This window comes from Onychomys torridus, chromosome 6 (assembly GCF_903995425.1).
Source record: "Onychomys torridus chromosome 6, mOncTor1.1, whole genome shotgun sequence".
NCBI lineage: Eukaryota > Metazoa > Chordata > Mammalia > Rodentia > Cricetidae > Onychomys > Onychomys torridus.
The window spans coordinates 69,097,940-69,105,473 of record NC_050448.1 but is presented as its reverse complement, the minus strand read 5'-3'; positions in this window follow the sequence as shown (position 1 = coordinate 69,105,473).

Below are 7,534 nucleotides of genomic sequence, written 5' to 3'. Positions count from 1 at the left end.
AGAGAGATTAGGTGGGTGTGCCGTGGAGACAAGAGGAGGACTGAACAATGGTCCTCTGCAAGGGCAACAATTGCTTTTGCAAGTGATCATTTCCTCAGTCCCACACACTGGTTTTCAGGAAAAAGGCTTCATTGTCTTCCACTTCTCTTGTAAGGAAACATTCATTTTTGTTTGGTCCTATGCTGAGCCCTTGGTCATATATTGTTGTCAGTCCAATGCAGACAGCTTTCTCCAAAGAAGGTCTCTTGGGATGTCAATGGGGCCAGAAACTAAATTAAATCTCAGTTTCAAACTCATGGGACAAATTACCAAACCATAAAGTATAACAGAGACCAGTCTCTCCAACCCTAACCGGCCATTCACCCCCATCTGTCTTTCCCTAGTTTCACTGAAAATGCTCCACAAATCCCATGGTCTACCCAGGTGTCATTTGTAACAAGACTGACTGCTGCTTCTGGGAGACAAGTGTAGGTCACAACTGATCAGGTTCTAGGATCGCTTCATGTGTTTCAGCCTGTGCAGAAGACAGGGAGCCATATGCTTCAGCAACCAAGTGGGGGTATGATTCCTCCATTATCTTGCAGCCTGAGGTCTCATAGACCTCAGAAACATGAACTGTAATGAAATCTAGTGCCTTGGTTTTCAGCTGCCCTGAGCTGTGGAGGTCAGCCAGGAAGAGAGTGTGGATAGCATTCTCCACAGAGAGGTCCCTGCAGAGGGTATCCTTGCACGTGACCTTCAAACGTTCCAGGCCATACTTGTCAGCAGCTACCAGCACAGAATCTTTACAAAAGAAAGAATGAATTCCATCTTGGGAATTAAAATAATATAAAAAGAATCTGTCCTCTTTTGAAATACTGTAACTAAATGTTTGCCAGGTTTTCTTCTTTGGTTGACCTATGAGCTATGTATTTGTTTGTTTTTTGTTTATTTATTTATGCCATCACCAAAACAAAGACCAGCTCTGGCATTTGAAGTGCAGCCACTCTCCTTGGGTACATGGTGCACACATCAGCTTCATAATGCATTTTCATTTTTCTTTTGCCAATTTGAATGCAAGGCCTCATACTCCTTCTAGTACTTTCAAGCTTTTCCACTTTTTAGTGAGGTATATCAGTAGCAACTTCAGTTTTGAAAAAAAACTTAGCTGACAAGGATGCCCCTCATTAGCTATCATAAACAGTGCATTATGGGGAGCCAGAGAGTCAGCAACCTCAGGCACAAATGGTCCCATTGGCTGTGTTTGTAATTCTAGCTCAACTAACCCAAGTTGATACTGACCCTACTCTGTGGCTTGTCTCCCTTCCACTCCAGGAAGCAACTGTCACATTTAGCTAAGTAACTTCTAATTGCAGTCATAAAATCTAACACTAGGAGACAAGTTCCATATAGGATATATTCTGATTCTTCCTTTCTCCTACATTTAGATGCAGCCTGTAGCAGAGTGGGCACATTATTGTTATGGTGTGAAAAAAAAAAAAACAAACAGAAAACACAGGTAGTAAGAGGGAGTGCCTAGCTGCTGTAATTAAATACAGGTGGGTAGGTGATACTTCTGTATAAAGTATACTTGGTACTGTCTGTCAGAAAGTAACTGAATTCTCATCTCCAAGAACCCAGAGGACATACAGACAAGATGTGGTTTAAAAAGAAAACGCTTGTCAGTTTAAACAGTGGTCTTCCATACTGGTGACTGCTTTCCAGAGTAGCTTTCAGGACAGTGCAACAATGCTCTCTCTGCCTTCTTTGGCTGTAAATTGTGAGCATCTGGATGGATGAATGGAGTGATCACTTCAGAATGGCAAGGTATAGTGCTCAAGAATACTTCATCTCTCTTTCCTGTTCCATACAGAAGTTCAAGTCCCTGAGGCAGATTCTTGTGATTCTTGGACAAAGCAATGGTTCAGTGGCCATTAGGCTGGATGTCCCAGAAGAGGTTATCTCTGAAGCCCTCCTTTGCCGACACTAGTGGTCTCTTCTTCCGTGGTCCAATAGCTATAAGAGCTGTGAGATTAGCATCACTGTACTGGATATGGGCGAGCTCCAGTTGCTGCAACTCTCTGGCTTTCTGCTTTAATCTCAGCTGTTCTAGATCTTCTTTATTGGAACGGCTCTTGGCTGCTCTTAGTAACATGTCTCTTTCTTCTAGATCCTTCCTCTGTTTCTTCAACTGATCCAGCTTTTCAAGAAATTTCAGCTGTGATCTGGTATCAGTAGACAAGATTTAATTTTCACTTCCCTTGTATTTGATGCTGAGCAATCCTAGTCAGTTTCTCTAAAAGGCCTCATAATCTGTCTTGTGTTGCATGGGAGATCAAGTTCACAGCATCAGAGTTAAGTTCCATAATGTCATGCTTCTTACCAATGTCTAAAATTCTCTTTTGTAGAGCTCCAATGAAAAGAAATGGTTCTTCTTTATATGACTGAATAAGTGTGCCAACAAGTTCAGAATGTGTTGCTAAGATGTAGGCATTTTATTCATCAAGGTTGACCTCTGCCATGCAAGTCACATCATTGAAGTACCTACTCCACATTAAATCTCCACCTGTCACATTCCTGGAATGAGAGACTATAGGGAGACAGCTGGTGCTTCCTTCCCCTAGGAGCCTCAGTTCCCTTGTGAGAAGTGGCACCCATTCCCCAGGAGCATGCTCAGGGGAGCTCAGGACTGGCAAGGGGGAGCATTTTTCTTGCAAATGAGGGGTCTTGAGTGATTGCCTATTTTCAAATGATAGATTTGAGGGAAAGGATGTACCATTCTGAGCCTAAACCCACTTGTTGAAGAAGCTAGTAGTTAGTCACCTACAATAAATCTAGCTGTGGAACCAAAAATTCAGAGATCAAAACAAGTTGACTGATTTATCCTGTTATTCAGGATAAGCAGCATTGGAACCAAATTATCAGGATAGCTAGGCTGGGAATTGCTGAGTGGATTAATCACTGAAGTTGTTTTCCTGTCCTCTAGTCTTAGTGAGTCTCTCCAAACATGATGAACTGGAGAGAGATGATACATGTGGGTAGCATTTTACAGATCACAATTAGAAGAGGAACCATCTCAAAATGCCCTCCTCATAACTGTTTAATATCTTCTGCTGGAAACAAGAATACTTTCTATAGAGTAAGCATGGAACTTCAAAGTTTGAAGAGGACAAAACTCATAGTTTAAAATGTGAAATATAAGGTAATGAGAGGCTAAATCTCTCTACATCTGGAAAGAACTATAGTCCTGAAATGGAGGACACATCTCTGAGTTTTTCTGCTTATGTAGCAGAAGTAGATTCACTTCCAATATGTATTTGCAGGTAGGAAGAGATAAATCTTTAATCCAGATCTCCGGACATGAAGACACACACCTTTAATCCAAATCTTGATGCTGGAAGGCACACCCTAAATTCAGCCACACTCTCTGATGTTGTTCTTTGCCTGCTTACCCTCACTTTGCAGCAAGTCCATTCCCTCCCTTGCTTTAGAGAATACTTCTTTGGAATGCCAACAGATACTGAAGACCAGTTGACCTGTCCAACCTCCTGGACTGAGTAAGTATTGGGTTCTTGGTCTTTCCCTTCATGTCTACTTATTGTGAGATTAGCAGGACTGCATCCCTAAGTCATGCTAACAAATATCCCTCCCTCATATAGAGAAAGATTTATTCTTTATAATCTGGTACTTTTGAGAACTTTAGTACAAAACTATTTTATATGGTTGGATAAAATGTCCCAAGTTATTTAACAGTTGTGAATAATTGTCAAAAGTAGATACCTATTGAACTAAGATTGAGTCTAAAGAATAATGCAGTGATATAACAGCCCCTGGTAGCCTAGACTGTCTTCTCTGAAACTAATATAGAAATCTGGATAGCAAATATGAAAGAGATATGAGTTACTGTCCCCCACTGAAGAAGGAGCAGAGGGAAAAAACAGAAACTAAAAATCTAAAAAATGTTTGTAACTGTGACCCCAGGCTGAAGCAGAGAAAACACCAGTTCTTCATTTTGGATCAGCTTTGATTTGAAACAATCACAGGCAGACAAGTGAGGGTTCCTGGTACTCAAGAGCTGGGATACTCACAAATCAGCTTCCAGAATTTCTCCTACTAGTGGACAATCTGCAACTTCCATTTTTGCTTGTAGGGAAAGTCCTTCATCATCTCTTTTGATTGATTTTAGTTTGAAGTCTATTTTGCTGGATATTAGGATGGCTACACCAGCTTGCTTCTTAAGACCATTTGATTGGAAAGTCTTTTCCCAGCCTTTTATTCTTAGGAGGTGTCTGTCTTTGAATTTGAGGTGTGTTTCTTGTATGCAGCAGAAAGATGGGTCCTGTTTTCGTATCCATTCTGTTAGTCTGTGTCTTTTTATAGGTGAATTAAGTCCATTGGTACTAAGGGATATTAATGACCAGTGATTGTTCATTCCTGTTGTTATTTTTATTTTTTGGTAGTAGTGTGTGTGTGCTTCTCTTCTTTGGGGTTTACTGCTGTGGTGTTATCTATTGCCTGTGTTTTCATGGGTGTATCTGCCTTCCTTAGGTTGGAATTTTCCTTCTAGTGCTTTCTGTTGGGCTGAGTTTGTGGATAAGTATTGTTTAAATCTGGTTTTATCTTGGAAGGTCTTGTTCACTCCATCTGTGATGATTGAAAGTTTTGCTGGGTATATTATTCCAGGCTGGCATCCATGGTCTCTTAGTGTCTGCATTATATCTGTCTTCTGGGTTTCAATGTATCTATTGAGAAATCAGGTGTTATTCTGATGGGTTTGCCTTTATAAGTCACTTGGCCTTTTTCCTTTGCTGCCCTTAATATTCTTTCTTTATTCTGTACATTTAGTTGTTTAATTATTATGTGGCGAGGGGACTTTTTTGGGGGGTCTAGTCTGTTTGGTGTTCTATAGGCTTCTTGTATCTTCATAGGCATTTCCTTCTTTAAGTTGGGAAAGTTTTCTTCTATGATCTTGTTAAATATATTTTCTGTGCCTTTGAGTTGGTATTCTTCTCCTTCCTCTATCCCTATTATTTGTAGGTTTGGTCTTTTCATGGTGTCCCAAATTTCTTGGACATTTTGGGTCATGACTTTGTTGGTTTTAGTGTTTTCTTTGACTGATGAATCTATTTCTTCTACCGTATCTTCAACACCAGAGATCTTCTCTTCCATCTCTTGCATTCTGTTGGTTATACTTGCCTCTGAAGTTCCCGTTTGTTTACTCAGATTTTCTATTTCCAGCATTCCTTCTGCTAGTGTCTTCTTCATTTTTTCTATTTCCCTCTTCAGGTCTTGGACTGTCTCTGTTGCTTTTTCATGATTTTCTTTCAAGGACTTATTGTTTTCTTCTGCTTTAATTGTCCTTTCCTCTCATTTTTTATAGCGTTCTTCCCATTTTTTGTTTGTCTGTTCCTCTACTTTATTTTTGATTTCTTCTATATAAGGCTCTAGCCTCTTCATGATGTTACTTATAAGGTTGTTTTCTTCTTCTTCTTCTTCCATTCCGTGATGTTCAGGTCTAGCTGCTGGAGAAGGGCTAGGTTCTGGTGATGCTGTGTTGCTCTTTATTTTGTTGTATGTACTTCTGCCTTAGTGTCTGCCCATCTCCTCTTGGGTTTGTTCTTGTCTTATCAGTGTACTTGGTCCAGAGAGAGCTGACAGATTTAGGGAGCCTCTCTCTGGTCCAGATGGAAGCTCTGGGCCAAATGGGAGTGCTGGTCCAGATGAGAGTGCTGGCTGGATAGGAGCTGGGGGACTGGACTCTGAGTCTCAGGAAGTCCCTGGGGTCTCCTTATTTTGTCCAGATAGGAGCTCCTCTTGTCCAGATGGGAGTTCCTCTGGTCTCTGGTCCAGATGGGAGTTACAGGGCAGGATGAAAGCTGGGGGCTGGTCTCTGATTCTCAGGAAGTGGCTGGGGTCTCTGGCAGATGGGTATGGGGGCAGGGTGTAGAGACTGCAGGGTCTAGAATGCAAGTTTTTAAAGTATGACCTGATGATTCTCTAGATTTCCTCATTGTCAGTTGTTATGTGTCCCTTTTATCTCTGATTTCGTTCATTTGGATATTTTCTTTCTGCCTTTTATTTAGTTTGGATAAGGGTTTGTCTATATTCTTGATTTTCTCAAAGAACCAACTCTTTGTTTCCTTGATTCTTTTTACTGTTCTCTTTGTTTCTATTTTATTGATTTCAGCCCTCAATTTGATTATTTCCTGGTATCTGTTTCTCCTCCTGGATGAGTTTGCTTCTTCTTGTTCTATAGCATTCAGATGTGCTATTAGGTCAATAGTTTGAGATTTTTCCAACTTCTTTATGTAGGCATTTAGATCTATGAACTTTGCTCTTAGTACTGCTTTCATAGTGTCCCATAAGTTTGGGTATGTTGTACATTTGTTTTCAATGAATTATAGGAAGTCTTTAATTTCTTTCTTTCTTTCTTCCTTGATGCACTGGTGATTCAGTTGAGCATTATTCAGTTTCCATGAATTTGTAGGCTTTCTGTAATTTGTGTTGTTTTTGAATTCCAACTTGAAGGCCCACATGATGGTCCATTAAAATACAGGAGATTATTTCATTTTTTTTTGTATCTGTTGAGATTTGCTTTGTGACCAAGTATGTGGTCAATTTTAGAGAAGTTTCCATGGCATGCTGAGAAGAAGGTATAGTCTCTTGTGTTTGGGTGGAATGTTCTGTAGATATCTGTTAAGTCCATTTGCGTTATAATGTCTGTTAGTTCCCTTATTTTTCTGTTTAGTTTCTGTCTGTCCATTGGTGAAAGTGTGGAGCTGAAGCCTCCCACTATTAGTATGTGGGTTTTGATGTGTGATTTGAGCTTTAGTAATGTTTCTTTTACATATGTGGGTACAGAGGCAGAGATCCATCTGGATTTCTGTGACTTCAAGGCCACACTGGGCTATAGGAGATTAATCCAGTCTAAAAGAGAAACAGAGCCAGGAAATAGTGGCACACATCTTTAATTCCATTAGCAGAGATCTAGGTTGATGTCTGTGGTCAGTATTGCCACAGGAGACCATGCTTAATTAAGCGACACATGTTGATGCCAGGGACCATGTAAATTTCCATGGTGTGTGCTGTCACCAGAAACCATATGTAAGTCCGGGATCCATGCTCCTGATGACTGTAAGGGCAAGGAAGCATCTTCTGTCATGGTATTGATGAGTGCAGACTCAGAGTTGAGAAAGAGGGACACAGAAGGTGTCCTCTACTTCCCCCTTCATTCCCAAAAGTAACAGCCTAGACAGAAAGCCATCAAAGAAAAATCTTAAAAACTATGATAAGGATCCAGACATGTAACTCTCCAGAATTAGGTGGGGCAGCAATTGGGAAAGACTCGGTTTTATTTTAGGGGCTGGACACCAGGAGTTTGATCATGTTCCAGTGCATCTATGGGCAATTCAAATTGGACTAGTTTATTTTACCTTCTTTTTTCTGGGGCAAGGCCCAAGGGTGGGGTGTCTGAACTGAGGTGACTGGGAAGCAATGGTGTTTGGGTTCCATGATGTGAAATTTCCAAATAATCAATAAAAATGTTATGAAAAAA